At 34.0% G+C, this 17,621-nt stretch overlaps 1 protein-coding gene across 9 annotated transcripts in view; it reads right to left on the minus strand.

Annotated features, from left to right (window-relative positions):
* GRIK2 (glutamate ionotropic receptor kainate type subunit 2) overlaps positions 1-17,621 on the minus strand; it is a 404,092-nt gene that overhangs the window by 245,284 nt on the left and 141,187 nt on the right. The window lies entirely within an intron of this gene.

A 17,621-nucleotide genomic window follows, 5' to 3' on the forward strand; every position in this document is an offset into this window, starting at 1 on the left:
TGCCTTAATATTAACAGACAGTAAGCAGCCTCAGTTAGGATTACATTACAAAAGACAAATCTTCCTTCATGGAATTATGATATTCCTCTTCAAAGAATGTATATAATTATTTTACTTCAGTTAAAGTGATATCTCAGACTAAGAATTTGTAATCTGAGTAGGCAGTCTCCTAACTAATCTATTAGATTCACATACTAAATTGTGGATCACTTCAGCATTGTAGAACATTCTTGGATAATCTGTATGATAGTACTAACTGAATTTTTCTGTTTTGTTTATACAGGTAACAAAATACATACACAGCAGAAAAGACAATGACTAAATGACATATGTCATTGCATTCCTCTTCAATACTTCACAATCCTATTTTGAATTACTTAACTTTTACAATGGAAGTAGATGCAGAAACATTTTTCCAAAAATATTGCTGTTCATAGCAGCACAACAGTGCATGGTGTTGTGTACATATCATTGACTGGTCTGTGACCAACAGTGCATATTAAGTTGTTGAACTGTCTTAGAATGACAGGGTAAAGACTGTCTCCTACAAAGCAGCAGTTTATTTTAACACTAGCAAAACAGATGTATTGTGCTGTGCTAACTTCCTTCTTGCATTAGAGGATGCTATATTTACTGGCAGTAACAAGGCTTACTGTTCACCGTTACATTTCCTGAACACATATAATAGACTGAACTGCCAAAAAATTGCATCTCTGCTTAGGATTTAATTCACAGAAGGGCCATGGCCTAAATTAAGTGTTTGTAAAATTTGAAATAGCTCACTTCATCAAAAATATTAATTTCTCATTATTATTTACTTATCATAAGCACATCGCATAAAAATATACATATAGTATTTTATCTCTACATATTCTCCCTGGTTATGACTGGATGTCAAAGTTGATGTCAAGACATCAACTGTCTTGATTTCAGGAAAATATGTAATGTAACTTGGAAGTATTAAAAGAAATTTTTATAACCTCTTCTATACAGAAGATTTACTTCTGTTTTGTATATAGTCTTTTTCCAACATACAGTGTTTGTTTAGCAACATAACATTGAGAGGTTTTAACAACAAAATACTTCTGTGATATTTTGTTATGATACTTTTAGATTGTAAAAATCACAGCTTTAATCATTTCCAGCAGAATCAGACCAGTAGAGAATGATAAGATAATGAAGATAATGTCAGTCACCTCTGTTTAATCATCCCTCCTTTTTTTGACCCTGCAAAAGATCCACATTACTTCTCAATGCTGAAATTAACAGAAACAGAAATTATAGCTTACTATACAAAACCTTTCTAAACTAAGATTGCAGGTGTGGAGATACAGCAGAAGAATCCAGTAGATGTCTCAGGTTCAAAGGCAGAGTGAGGAAGGCTGTAGAACATTCTGAATCCATACAAAATTTTAAGCAGTCTATCCAAATGCGTTCTTGCTTGAGGGGTTTATGATGGGGCAGAAAGAGCAGCTCCTAGTGCAACAAAGTACTAGCATAGCTCTGGGATAGATGGGTAGTAATTCCCTGAGGACAATTTTGCTGTGCAGTCAATTTAATATTTTTTTCTTCACTCACAAGTCTGTGTGATGGATACAATATCTCATATTCATCACATTTTTTGGTAACACTCCTAACACACACACACACACACTGTTCAAACTGAGACAACTGTAACTGATAGCTAAATTATCTTTCAAATTTCCATCTTCTATGAAACACTTCTATATGATCTTCATTACTTCAAGTATTGTGAAAAAATAAATCCAGTAAGACAGTATGTGCTGATTATCTTTCTTATAAAGTTATGATGTGAAATAACAATAGTGTGTTTTCTACAAAACAGTATGTCAAAATTTTAAGGTTAGAGCAAAATGTTTTCGCTCAAGAAGGGATAAAAAAATAATTCCATATGTTCCAGATTATTTTAATTGTTTGCTACAAAAAGCCAACTGGAAAATTTGTAACAAAAATAATTTTGACTCATATTGCGTTATATTTGGTATGTCTAATTTTAGATTTGTCTGGCTTTCCTTTATTTTGTTTGTCCTGCTTTGAAAATGAAATAAAATCCAACAACAAAAAAATCACAGAATTTTCTTATTGGCTATCTCTAGTAGAGATCCTGAGGGCAGAACAGATATGGAAACTGAAGTACTTTATCACGACTAGAACTGGTACATGCTTGCTAAGACAAAAAGAAGTAATAGCTAGAATGTATGTGACCTCTGAGAAAATGGCAGTTATGAGCCCACACGGTTGTGAAAATAGTACTTTTAGTAACTATAATTCAAATAAAAAAAACTTGCCATATTTACCTCAAACGTCATAATGGTATTACAGAAAATGAATTAATGTATTTAATGGAAGCTTATTTGGGTTTAATACTTGATTTCTAAATGACCTTGAATAAATACACTTAAAAGCCACCTTGAGGAGGTGTTTTTTTCTTTAGCTGAAAAGTTTATCCATCTATAACAAATTACCTTCATTTTATGATGACCTAGAACAACTGTTTGAAAGTAAAACTTTGACAAACAAAATCTAGCATATGCCACTGTCCTTATTAATACTAAAGACAATAACATGCCAACAAAAACACTTAGGATTGTCCCCAAGCCTTTCCCAGTTCCTTGAGACTAAGAAAAATAAAGAAACTGGATTGTTCCATTTTCTATACTGTTTTCCCTCAAAAAATAAGATCTATGGAATGTACAGAAAAAGTGAAAAATATCTGAAAATAAATATTAGTTGCCAAAATATGCTAAGAGTGATTGAAGATAGGAGATTCAGAAGTGCATCACTGCTTGAGTCTTAAATTGAAGCAGAGATTATAAAATATGCAGCTGTCCAAAATGAGGAAAACTTCAAACTGCATCTCAACCACACAGTTGTTGGATAACAGCATGATGAATTTTTCCTCAGGATCTCTGCAATCTTAAATACATTTGTCTTTTTTTGTGTGTATGTGTGGTGTTTTTTGTTGTTGTTGTTGTTTGTTTTCCCCAAATGAATCAAATTTTATTTCATTCAGGAGGCCAGGAATAAATAAAGTATTGTAGACTACTCTTAAGTGCACTGTTATCAAAATCTGCAGCTGGAGTTGCTTACTGGAAGACAAACAGACACTTGTTATTATGATGGTTACGGCAACTATCTTAGAGAGGAAACACCTGGGCTTTAGTCCTTGTTCTCGTATTTCTATACTGAATCTCTTTTCAACAGCAAAGAAGTTGCTGTTGAAAAGTAGCTTTAAATAGTGTTTTTTTTATGTAAAAAAAAAAAAAAAAAAAAAAAAAAAAAAAAGTAGCTTTATTCCATGATGCAGTTATCTGGAATCAGAAAAACTCCAGAACAAAACTTATGTTTATGGAAACAACTATGAAATTGTATAAGTTACTGAAGTGATTCATTAAGTTTAAGTTTTCTATACAAGTAGCAAATGCAGTGTTTTTCATACACCAACATTTAAAAGGAAATCTGATTGTTCTTTCTTGACTGCAAACTGTTCCTTTAGAGTATTGTTTATTTAGAAGGGCAAAATGCCTAACTTGTATGTCTTACTTGTACTTGAAGGTGTTATTTTGCTCAAGTTGAAGACAGGAGAAACAGTTAAGATTGTCAAGAAAAGTTAAAATAGGAGAGAAAGAAGGAGAAAGGGCATCTAGTTTTCTCTGTTGTAAGCCCATAGGTTCCAAAATTTTAACAAATGAAAGTAGGACATTCTAAATTGACAGATCCCTTGATTTTCCCCATTTCTTGCACCAATGCAATTGCTACCTTTTAGAACTTTGGTCTTTTACTGTAAGGCCCAAGGTTTCTTACAGAATGGTAAGAATTTTTTTTACGGCTTACAGGAGCTTACAATATTCCTGTGAATTTAACATATACTGTATGGCTGACAGAGACTGCTGCAGGTGAGAGTCAACACTTCAAATAGTTTCTTCCAAACTACCTTTGTTGTATTTCAGAGCATTACCCATGATGAAGAGCCAAGAGCACACCACTTCGTGTTCTCCTCAAGACCCTAACTGGACAGTTCAAGAATAAAATAAGTCCTCCTTTTCATAGGTCTTGCCATGATCAGGCTTCCCCAGAGGAAGAAAAAAATCCCATCAAAATTTAAAACACATGACTACAGATTTGCCAAAGAAATTAAATACACTCAAGGAGAGCATTCTAATGTATCTGCTTCGTAGATTACCCATGTATCTGAGAGAGAAGTGATGAGCAATAAACAAAGCACTACATTGGGAAAGCAGTACAGAAGTAGCAGAAACTACCAGATAAATGTGAACATCAGAATGGGGGGAAGAAAACCTGCAAATGCACACCTATGTACTTCACTTAGACCTCAGTGCTGGAGCAGAACAGGGGTGCATGAAAACAAATGAATTAAGTATTTATTTCTTCATAACTGTCAGGACACAAATTGAAACCATTAGACTTTCTCAAAGCATATTTTAAAGATAAAGGAAGTTTGGGACATAGTATTCTTGCTTACAGCTTTTAAGCATACTTAATTCTAGTAATAGTTACAGGTAACACATTCTACCATTCTTTGGACTTTGACATACATTTTTCATTGCAATTCTTGCCACCAGTAATATTTATTAAGTTCAGATTAATTAGGTCAGGCACAAAACATATTCCAGTCTACCAACTTTGGTAGTTCACTGGGCCATCTGCTACAAGGAGTATTTGTTCATCCTTCTCCACACTTTAATCAACAAATCCATGCTGGCACAAATTCAACAGCTCCAGCTTGTGAGGCTCCCTTGAGCATGTTGTCAAAAAGCAAAACCCTTGGGCAAGACAGGGCAGTGGCCTTCACTGCAGGCCCCCTGCACGCAGCACATGGTGGGACAGACACAGTGATAGTGACACTGTGCCATGACCGCTGCCACTCACTGCAGAGGAATGCCTCACAGAACAAAATCCACATCATGATGAACATACCCGTGTCTGGTGCTTTTATTTCTAGGTAAGAACTCTGATGGGTGAAGTGCTGAGAAGCAGCATGTCCTCACTCAAGCAGTGCTGGGAAATGAGACTAGCTAAACATTTTGCAGGTGTGGCTGTGACTTCAAAAGCAGGCTCTTGAGAATATAATTCAATGGCTGTAAGTTTCCTTCTATATTGCATCTAGTATATAAAGCTTAGAAGGAAAACAGGCAAGGTCTATTTTTTTTTTCCTGGAAAAGCTGCCCTGAATTCCCTCAGTGAAAATGGCAGAATTAATAAGAAAAACAAAAACATGCATTCTCTTTACCTTTTCTTCTCCATTATGCTTGGGTGAAGGGACCGGAGTTGAAATATGTTGGAGATTACTGTTCGTACAAGGTACAAATTACAGCAGGGCCCAGCGTGGCCCACCATGGGCCAGTGGTGGTCACAACCAGCTCCAGCAGAGAAATCCCACCAGGTGTCAAAAAAGGCAGCATGGCTCAAAGGGATCAGGGAAACAAAATAGCAGCCATTCAGGGCTGGAGACCCACTCCTACAGAGAGACAGTTCTGTGTCATAGGGCAGCCCAGCTGAGGGGAAGGAAGACCATGGCCTTGGGCGTGCTGTGCCAGAACATCCCTGAGGGACTGTGGCCCAGGATGACAGAAAAAGACATTATACACAAGGCAGCAGGAAACTGTTCCACAAAACAACCCTCCCAGGTTAAATATTGATGGACTTTGTGTAAGTAGTGGTGAAAATTCACAATTTTCTTTTGGCCTAAGGAGTGGAAATATAGGTATTACACATAATTGCATCCTTTATTTCTGTAGCAAAATCCTTGTTTAAAAGTTTGTTTTTTATAGCAATTAAGTGAAACCCCTGACTTTAAATTGCTTTGCCTGCAGTGCTTTCTAACCATTCTGAAATTCATGTTTTCCCCTTCTTTTCTAGGTTAGATATTAAGCAGAGGGAAATTATTCATTACTAAAGGAAAGCAGAAGTACTGAAAAGATACTGGGTTCTTCACAGAGAGGGTGGTTGCACACTGGAACAGGCTCCCCAGGGAAGTGGTCACTGCACCGAGCCTGTCTGAATTTAAGAAGAGATTGGACTGTGCGCTTAGTCACATGGTCTGAACTTTTCGGTAGACCTGTGCGGTGTCAAGAGTTGGACTTGATGATCCTTAAGCGTCCCTTCCAACTCAGGATATTCTATGATTCTATGATAACATAAAAGAACAAGGTCCTGCATGTGAAAAACAACACCTGGATCAAAATGTTGACTAACTCCTGACTGTCACTTATCTTCTCCTTTTCCCCTCTGCACCCAGAAATCCAGAAAAATGTTAGAACTGGTGCTATCGATAATATCAAAATAATACATGCTTCAGAAATAAATGGGCAACCTATATATGATACGAATAAATTCTGCCACTGTCCTTATAGTAATACTCTGTGTTTCCAGCTCAATTTTCAAGAGCTATAATACATCATACATTTACAAATTTCTTCAGTAGAGTTAATGTCTTTCAGTAACAACTGGAGCTCTAGCTTATTTAGTCTATTTAGCATATAGTCCTGAATACATCAGGCAATGCCAGACAAATTCTTTGTCTGCTTTCTTTTTCAGATGTTGCCAAAATTTCTTCTGCATTTTCCACAATTTTTGTATTATTTTTTTTTTCCCCTCATGACGATATGGTTCTTTTGGATGATTAAGACTCCTGAGATGACTACTTCTTCCTACAGTGTTCAGTCATCTCTGGGATTCCACTCTTACTCTCTGCGTATGGCTAGGAACCAAAGTAGTCCTAGGTCAAACAAGAGTGGAGTATTATACATTAGCTGTAACTTTTTGAGCTACTGTTAATCCAAAACTATTCTTCAGTTCTGTTGTCCATTAAATGAAATAGACAATTTGGTTATTCAGGATAAAAGTAGTGAGCTATCACACACTGAAAAAAAAAAAGGTTTCTGGATAAGCAACAGAAAGTTTCAAAAGGGCAGGTATGCAGGTTGTGTAGCTAATCAGAAAAAGAAGTACCAGTGCCTCCAAAGAATGGAGAAACATCACATGAGAACTACACGGATAGTGAAACTAAGGACAAAACAAATCCTTAGTTTCACCATATTAGGAACTATCTGTCTAGTTTAGCCTGAAATACTTTCAATACAGTTGATTTATAATATAAAATAAAATATAGCCCTCAGATGAAATGCAACCTCTTATTTTATTAGTATTACAGAAATCCAGTGTAAATAATAAATAATAATAATAATAGCGTGGACAGGCTCCTAAACAAATCTAGTTTTCAACAGTACAAAAATAGTTGCTGTATTTTGGGAATGTACTTCCTGCAGTTTCTTTCACCAGGGACACCTTTTTCCTCTCCCTTTAAACTCTCAATCCGTTCTTTAAGCAGCCACTGTGATAGAGTCTTACCTCTGAATGGCTGGGAAGAATGCGGTGTGAGTAACTCTTTTCAGAAGCTGCCATCAATTCATCTTTAAGGAGAATCCTGAAGGAGCAGTTTGTGAGCTCTCCAGCTGGCATCTTCCTCCAAAGAGATCAATCACATTACCTCCTAGACATGTTCAACTTCAACCAGTCCAGGAAGCAAGAGCCCCAAGTTTGTTTTAAAACCTGTGTCTCCAGCTCAGCAGTCTTGCAAGCCATTGCTATGCCACCTGGCCTGCTCATCAAACTATTTATCATTTCTGTTAATGCTGCCTTTGTGCTGTACAGGAAGAATGCAAGCAAATGGGCTTTGCAGTAGGCTGAACAGATGAACCTTTTTCTGTACAAAAGAACAGTAATGCTCTTTTAAAGGCTACTCCTATCTTCAGATCTCTATCTCTATTTTAAGCAAGTTGTTTCCTCTCACACCTCTCTGTACCCTTCTTCTCTCCAGAAGCCCTTCTGCCAATTTTTCTGATTATGTCTCAGAAAAATATCATTGTGTGTTGGATGTTGAAAGGAGTATGGATAGGAGGGAGGAGAATGCCAATTTCTTGGCCATTGGTAACATGCTTCAAACCCACCAGAACAGTTCATGGCTATAAAGTGATTCACTGATATTGAACATCTTAAAAATATTACCCATGAACTCTCTAGATTAGTTATGTCTTCAAGCTCTATAAAAATAAAATAAAATAAAATAAAATAAAATAAAATAAAATAAAATAAAATAAAATAAAATAAAATAAAAATCTCTAGTGAAAGGGCTTAGGAAAAAAAATTGCACCTGTTAGCAGGACTACATGAACAGTGGACTGCTCTATGTTCTTTGGATATATCAACACAATACAAAAAAACAAACAAAAAAAACAAACAAAAAAAATTAAAAACAATACAGAGAAAATACAAATGAAGGGAAAGGACAGTTTGATTTATTTATATTATACAGTTTCATTTATTCATATTTAGCCTTTTTACTACATTAAGATCACTTTACCCAGTTCTAGAAGAGTAAAACAACCTTATATTTGTCATCAGTTATATTTAAACCTACTTAAATACTGTATCAAAATGGTGTAAAGTGTCCTTAATGGAGAATAAGCTTTAAGGAAAAACATCTAGAGATACATAATCCAGAAAAATTTATCTCCACACTGTAAGCGTGATTAATACAGGTCCTTATTAACAGCTTTAGAGTTGAACATTTTAGAATGATTTTTCAGTCTTACGGTTGAGAATTAGATAACAATCAGAATATTATGCATGTGTGTTATATGTATTTATGTATTTTTTTATTAATTTTGATTCCTAACAGAAAACAACAAAAAAAAAAAGATAAGACTATATCAGAAAAAAAAAAAAAAAAAAGTATCTGTAACTGATTTCAATAGCAGTTTTGCCAAAGTAAATAATATTTAATAAACCCTTTCTCAGGGAGTATGGCTGTTCTGTTTAGATTAACTTCAAATGAAAATTTAGAAATTAGATTTATTAAGGTAAGCCAAGATGCACTAGTAATCCATGATAATATTCGTATGTGCCAGAATGAACTCTGGAGGTCTCTTATGGATGAAAACAACATTTCCTTCTGGGAGAAAAATTTTAGACGTACTCGGCTCTGTAGTGCTGAGCTCCCTGTATTTACCTTCGTATCAAAGCCCCCAAATGATCTACCAGCACCAAGTCTTCTTCAGAGTTGCAGGAGAACTCCTGTGTGTAAATCTAACTACACTTAGACTATGTCAACATCTTTTCTCGTATATTGATGAATTCATTCCAAGCTTCACTCTCCCCATATATGGTCTTTCAGTTATACAAACACACTTAAAGAAGGTACAGTTCAGCAGTTTATTAATAACTTGGTTTTGTTTTTTGTTTTTGTTTTCTTTTGGAGGGGAGGTGTTTCATAGGAAATCACAGAATCATGGAATATCCCAAGTTGGAAGGGACCCACAATCATCATCAAGTCCCACACCTGGCTTCACCCAGGTCCCCCCTCAAAATCAAGCCATTACTTTTGAGCATATTGCTAGAGAAGTTTTAATAACACTGAAAAACTTTTTTTTTTTTTTTTTTTTTTTTTGTCACCCAGTAAGACAGGACAAATAAAAGATGTGCTACTTTCAAATGAAAACATTTTTCAAAAGTTTTCTCTTGGTTAAAAATCACTTAAGAAAACCAGGGATCTAGATTTTTTTCTGTCTTGGATCTTACCATCTGCATGTTAAATCCATTTTACTTTATTGTTGTTTCAGCATAACCAGATGCAACTGAAGTACAATACAATAATCAGATTTATTGTTTTCCTGAAATGTGCACTTCAGAGCATGTGTATGCATACATATATTTTATAGTTAGTTTCAAAGAGCTGATTCCAATTCAGAACCTTTCCAGTAACAATTCACTTCTAATGACTTTTCAGCACCCTGGTGAAAAAACCTTATACACCATCACACACACTTCCACAGGAGGGAATTAATACAGGAGGTCTTAAGTTCATGGAAAGGTCACTGAAAGAAGATGAAGAAAATGATTTTTTTTTTCTTACTTCCACAGTATCAGCTTCAGCATACAGCAACTAAAAACAAACAGAGGACTGTCCATTCCTTCCCTCACCTCTACACTTAGTGTGTGAAAATAAAAGCAAAAAATTATATCATTGAAGAAAATGTTGAAAATAAAGAAAACATTGACTTTTATTTTAGATTTGCCATGTTTTTTCTAGTGTTGCTATCCAGCAACGTATATGACATTTCTTTACATATGTATTATGATATAACTGATTTGAAATACCACTGTAACTCAGTTTTGCAGTTGTGAAATGAACACATTCTGAAAGCTTTATTTTCAATGTGATGATAATGACAGCAATGACAATTAACAGTACTAGGTAATTCAAAAGAATTCTTATAAGATGGGGAAGTGGCTGACATGTATGAGTAGTGCAGTTGAGGATGAAGAGCAAGAGAGATCTACTACAGTCAAAGGACAAAACAACTTGTATCAAAGCTGTCAGAATCAGTGTAAAATGAAGCAGCAATTTCCAGCCATAACATAGAAATATCACTAATGTATCAAACTATAACAAAATAAATAAGAAATACAATTACTAGAAATTGCGATAGAATTGGTTTGAAAAGAAGCACAAATGAACACTCTAAACTGGAACAATGCTAGGTAAGCACATTTATTCTTGGAAACAAAAGCAGCTTTTTTTTTTTTTTACTACAAAAGTTGATAAAAGTGCAAGAGAGAAAAACACTCTAGGAATGAAGCTAAAATGGATTATTTGATCTGAGACTGATGTAGAGCAATTCACAAAGGGCTTGACTTCTCAAGCGCATTTCACAGTGTTCCTCCAGCCAGAGACAAAATATGTAATAGTGTTATAGAGGTGGAAACATAGTTAAATTAGGGTAAATCTGAGATGTTTATAATTATGCCACATACAAAATGTGAGATTATGTCTCCATTTTCCCGTTTTCATTTTTCAGTTAAATTGATTTGCCTTTCACATATTTTCTCTATTTGAAAATACTGAATAAGTATTTTCTGAAAATACTGAATAAGTATACCAGCGTTCAAGAAAGCAAGCAACAATAATTTTGATCATAAATTCCCTAGCCAGTTTTATATTATTTAAATTCTTAAGTTTATTCAAACCCACAAATATCATTTAGAGTGTGTTCATTGACCGTCCAGTTTCTGGAAATATGGCCTCCACTTGTGTTCCTTAGGTTTGTAGAAAAATTCTATAATGTACTTTATTTTTATATTAAGACAAATGTTGTATCTTGTTCCTGTAAGTCCAAATTCAATTCAATTCCTGGCCAAAGAAGGGGAAGTCTTTGGTACATGTTTTCCTGAAAGATGAGCTGGACTCTTGTATTATGTTTAACATGATGACAGTTAATTTTCTTTTCAAAGACTTAATTTAAATATCTGTAGAATTATTCTCAAAGTACAACTACAGGTCCATTTACCAAAAAGAGTAAGAGAATTTAACTTATTTCTCTTCAGACAATAGCTAGAGCAATTCTTAACTTCCAAAATGTAAGAAGAATTTGAAAGTGAAATATTAACTTCACAGAATCCCCCTTACCTCTGATACTTTTATGTAGCACCAGAAAAGATATTTTTGATCTTTACTGAACCAATGGTACAGGAACTTTCTTTAAAAAAAGGAATGCAACATACTAAGTAATCAGCTAAATCCAAATGCCACAATTAGGTTTAGCACAGACTTACTAATTATATTTTCACATGAAATTACTGTGCACAGTACTTGAAACACTCTGTACTGAAAAGATACTATGCAATATGTAATCAATCTGAAAAATATTTCCTTATTCTCTAAAAACAGATCAAAATTATTAGCAATATTAATTATTACAGCCCTACCAAATCTGAGTTTATTAGGGAAGGACTAAAAAGCCCTTGTTCTCAATAAGAAGTTTCCATTAAATTGGGAGTGTCTTTATGTAAATGGAGTCCATGTCTGACTCAGTGGCTCAGCAGATGTGGAGCAGTGTCATTCCAGCTGATCTGAATGAGAAGCAAGTTCCCCATCTCTCTCTCTTTTAGATATTCATCCAGTTCACTCCATTAAAAACATATTAAAAAATAAATAAAATAAAATAAAATAAAATAAAATAAAATAAAATAAAATAAAATAAAATAAAATAAAATAATAAAATAAAATAAAATAAAAACAGAATAACTGGTTATTAATTTATAATGTACAAATTGAAATGCACAAAAATACTTACATTAAACATGCTGTGCTAAGCTATCCTGTCCCACTCTGAATCTTTGATAAGACTTACATACAAGCTTTCCAGACAGGATACCCACCTAGATATTCAAGTACAACCAGTACTTCAAATTCTACATGTACTTCAAAGAGCTAGAATAAATGTTATATAAAACTGCACAAAACAAAAGACAATATACACAAAAATCCACATAGGTATAGTTTTTACCTTACAGACAGCTAATATAAGTCCAATTTGAGGAATCACTATCAATACAGTTACTCAGTAGTAATTTATATCATAGTATATCTGCACATTCAGTAGAGAATGTGCAGTCAGCATCAGCTTCACTCAAGTCAGAAGAATCATCAGAGTAGCAGTGGAAATTGTCCTAGTAGTGACCTTAGGTGGTAACAATTGCTTGTCTTTTTCTTTATGTCTACCAAAGGCAGTATAAAAATGTTTCCATTCAGGGGAAGAAGAAAAAAAAAAAAATCTACACACACACACACACACAAAAAAAACACTTTTAAGATGGCGATTCCATAGCCTTTCAAGGGTATCTGTTCTTTTATTTCAACCTAAATGTAAATGTTTCTAGCTAAATAATTTAAATGTCCCATTAACTATGCCATGTAACACAGGATAGGTTTTTCTGTTTGTTTTTTCTTTGCAAGATCTTTCATCCACTTCCCCTACACTAAACCTATGCCCATACACATGAGAGGTTTTTGTAATATTTCTCATAGTGAAGCAATGCTCAGGTATGAGAAACAATGGTTTATTATCGTGGAAGTACAAATAAAAAGATATACTGAATGCAACTGAAGAAAGTGAATGCCTTTATAACTAGAATTTCTGCCAACAGTTGGAGTCCAAAGCAAAAAAAGATTCAGGTCAGTTGATAGCTTCTTAAATACTACTGAAAGTCAATAAAACAAATGAACAGTTGCCAAGAGACCTTTATTGTCTCATTATTGTATTCATCATATACGTGTTCATGAATGTTCAACACAGCATTCTCAACACATTTCATTCCTTCTTTCTCATTCTGCTAAGGACAGACCTTACTTATGCAGATTTGTTTATAAAAGAAAACAGCTTTTCACATGAATTTAGGGGTTGCTCAGTTGATTTACAGAGACACAGAGATCTGAACAGCCTTTTCAGGCCATCTCATCTTCTATCCTTCTTCATTTATGTGACTGTTCTCTAAAGTTTCTTAAACAGTTCTCATCTTTAGAGTGCATTATATATATAATACATGGACAGAAATTTTCTTCCTGAGCTAAGATTTACTTTGAATCAGTAATTTTTTTACTTTCTTTTTCTTTTTCAAGGACAGAATTTTGTCCTTGATCTTTCAGCAATGTTACTCACCTATGATCACCATACACTCATTTTCCCTAAGATATGTAATTTCTATTAGTATAAACTTACAATAATTTCAAAGAAGAAAAGAAAAAAATCAAAATATCCGAAAAAAAGATACATGAAATATAGAAATAAAAAATTTGCATTTTAATACTGGTCTCAATAAGAAAATTCTAGTTTTATTTATAAAATATCAACAAAATGGCATCTTTTTCTTTCATTTGAATTAAATCACTTGTTTCAATACTGAAGACCAAGAGAAAACATTTTTATTTCTGAAGTGATTTTTTTCTGGCTTTTGCTTAGGCTTCTGTTCATAGATGCAACAGATTTTTAGTGTTTATACTCATTCACCCAAGACCAAAACAAATGTTAATTAAGAAAAAAAATCAGAACCCTGTTTACATCAACGTAATCTGTATAAATCATTAGTTGCCAATACAAGTTCCAGCATAATTTAAAAGGTCCAGAATCTAACCATTCACGTATACTTTGCTCTGGAGTTCTCTGGGATTCACAAACTTATTTGGAATTTGTCTACTCTGTTATGTTTATCATAGAAATTGGAACATGTACTTGAAATTTTAGTATTTTGAAGAAGATAAATTACTGCTTTGAGACCAATTTAAACCATTATGACACGCAGATGATGAATATACTGTCATTTTCCCCCTTTTCTTTCCTAAAGACAATTGACTGTAGCAAATCTGTAAACTGAAATGATTTAATTAGCATCCAGTGACAGTTTAGTGGTATTTAATTAACAAAGAGTCTATAAGTTATTTTAAGAAAATAACAAAAATAAATAAATAAAATATAAAAATAGCCAACCTCTGGTTACATCCTGCCAGTTCTTTTATGGTAAATTCTAGTTAAAAGGAACGTACTTTGCAGTTTAGATGGATCACAGGAAACAATACTTATCTTTAGACTAGCAAGAAAAATGTTCATGAGCCTGATTCCAATTTTTAGTCTGTACAACAGATGGACTACATGAAAAAAGTCTCATGAGAGTTAAGATGAAGGGAGAAACAAATCATAGAAGGAAGCAGAACATAGCTATTATTTGAAGCAAAAAAAGTCAGTACAGTAGTGTTCAAACACAAATCCACAGAAAAAGAAGACAACCTTTTTCTTCCCTGAAAAAACAGGCTCATCTACCAACTGCCACAATGTTCACGGCCTAAGATAGCACCAAGACAGAAATCTTCATTATATTAATGCCTTTGCATATTCTGTGATCATTTTTATTTTCATTACCTTATCCCAATTGTAACACTACTGAGACAAGATAGAATTAACCTTTCTAGCTTATTCATCTGTTTCATCCTATTTGTAGAGGCTCGACTCTTTCTCATTATGCTGTATTCAGCCAGATCTTTGCTCACTCTAGGGTTACTGATCATATCTGTTTAAAAGCATCTCTGTCCCCATTTCAGCGGGACACCACTTCCAGTTTCTCCTGTGCTTTCCAGCTTACCTCTCCTGCTCCTGCTTCAGGAGCCTGTAATGAGGCGTGGTTGATCAGCACAAGACAACCCAATATTCTGACCATACTGGACTCCACACATTAACTTTCTCTGGCTTATCCATTTCTGCATAATAAAGCTGGGAAGAGTTGAAAGAAGCACCTAGTTCATACCCCTAGGGTCCAATCTATGCATTAAAAGCGACTTGTTTATGGCTTTTCTTAAATTAGTAGCAAGATACACAGTGATTCCTCCACAGAGAATACAGGGAGAGTACTTTGACTAGGGAAAAAAACAAACCAGTAATAAATGTTCTTTGTAGTAATCACTTAGATGGGTGGATGTTCACTGTTGTAAAGGGAGCCTGGGATTCCAAATTTCTCTTTTATTTCAAACTGGGCTCTAACCACGGATTGTCATGCTCTATACTATCTTCATCCTGTTACAGTCACATAACTGGCTTTCCTTCATATAAGATTACATTTACAGCAGATGCATGCAGTAGGACACAATGGTGCTGTCAGAACAGTTGAAGTGTGCACTTGAATTATCAGTTTCCAGTGCATTCCTGAGAATGACACTAGAGTGTCATGGGCTTTTACTGATTGCAGTGTCAAATAACCACACAGCTTTTTCCAGTTGCTCAACAAATACTGAAGGAATGAAGAACTTGTTTATCTTTCCTCAGAATGGACCTACAGTCTTCTAAGAACTTGGCGTGTGTGCAACTCCTCAGTCTTGACTTAATGTTATCTTGAGAAGAATCCAGATGTATGCATGCTTTCTACTTATATTTAAAGTACCATCTCTCCTTGTATACATATTTATAAAGTAATAATAGGAATAAATAATGTAAATTTGACACACACACACACACACACTAAATTAACAATTAGCAACAATGTCCAAATTTTACTGCTATAGCAAAATATGATTGTCTTGAACAGGGTCCTTTTGGGAACTGACCATTCAGAAGAAGAAAATCCATAGCTCAAAAATTATCATAAAACAAGGCATGCATTATCACCCTAAACAGCATTTCCAAAGGAGAATAAACTGTGGGTGACTAAAAGACAAACAAAGGAGGTGAAAATATGATATCCATCTTATATTAAGAAATCACTGGCCAAATGAAAGAAACATATAAAGTTATAAATGATTTGCCTTCATTGTATTTGGTTTAATGAATTTGAAATTATTTCTTAATGGCGTAAGGAGTCTTAAAATACTCAGTTTCAGACAAAACTATCATGTTCAGTTTCAGGCACAGGTTCACAACTCAGCTTCATCTTATCCCATGGCTGGAGTTAGTGTCTTCCTCAGATGAAGGAAGTACTTCCTTTCAAAAGGTTTCTTCCCTCCACACCACTCACCCCCCCCACAAAAAAAAAAAAAATAAAAAAAATTGCAGCTGAACTATAAAAAGATTTAAACTCTGCTTTAAGACTGACACTTTCTCATAGCTAAGAGTTGTTTCCATAAGTACTTCAAAGGCGAATGTTGCTATGAACTTCCCAGCGGTGTGTCCTGTCTTTGAAATCTATGAGTTGTCCAAAGGGGATGCTACTAAAAAAAATAAAAAAGAAAAAAAAAAGAAAGAAACTGACAGTCTTAAAAAGTATAATTTAATTTTACTTACAGCAATAGCCACAAAAAAAAAAAAAAAAAAAAAACAAACACAGAGGATTATATATTTATTTTTTTTTCTGTCTCCTCAGAGTGCAATATATTTCAAGAAAAAAGACGTAGCTGAGACTAATGTTATCAGCAGGTTATTGTTAACAGCAAGTATCTTAATATGAAGGGCCTGGAAACTCAAGAAAAAAATATAAATATAAAGTGAATATTTTCAGGACATAATACTTTATGCTTATTTAAAATAAATAAATAAATTCCTAAAGTTCCTTATTCATTCTTAATCTCCACACACATTTTTAAAAAAGATCTCATGCTCTTTTTTCTCTAATGTTTACAGTAGTCACTGGTAGATCAAGTAGATCACAGCAAACACAAGGAAAAAAAAGATATTTCCATCTTCAATCCTATTTCTACTTATAAACTGACTTTGAAGCATTCTTTATAAGATCAGATAATTTAACAACATATCTCTTTCATAAAGCATGGACTTTAGAGAGCCCATTAAACAATAAATATTTAAATAAAAAATAATAATAATATAATAATAAATAATAAAATAAGCTCGATATTTCTTGCCTTAAGTCTGTAAAAATAAACTTGAAATTAGAAGCTTGATTATGCTTTTGATACCTTCAGTCAAGAAACTTTTAGAAAGGCAGCCTCTAAACTTCACTGACCTGCTTTTGTTTTTGTTTTCTTTAAAGGCATGAAGAAATAAATTGGTTAGTGCTTTATGCACTGCCATCTTGACTGTTCCCTTCTCACTGTTTGCTAGATACACACACACCTTATTTGAACTTAAATAGGAAGCAGTCATTCTGTCCTTCTGTAACTGGTTTATCTAGCAGAGTTAGTCTCACTACATGTAGCCTTACCATGTAACACATATTGATGTTTCCTTAATTTCATTTTTGTATTTCAGATTTAGATAGATGGTACTGTTACATAACAAAAGTATCAACAATCTTCCAGCCCAATA

This window comes from Anas platyrhynchos, chromosome 3, assembly GCF_047663525.1.
Source record: "Anas platyrhynchos isolate ZD024472 breed Pekin duck chromosome 3, IASCAAS_PekinDuck_T2T, whole genome shotgun sequence".
NCBI classification, from domain to species: Eukaryota; Metazoa; Chordata; class Aves; order Anseriformes; family Anatidae; genus Anas; species Anas platyrhynchos.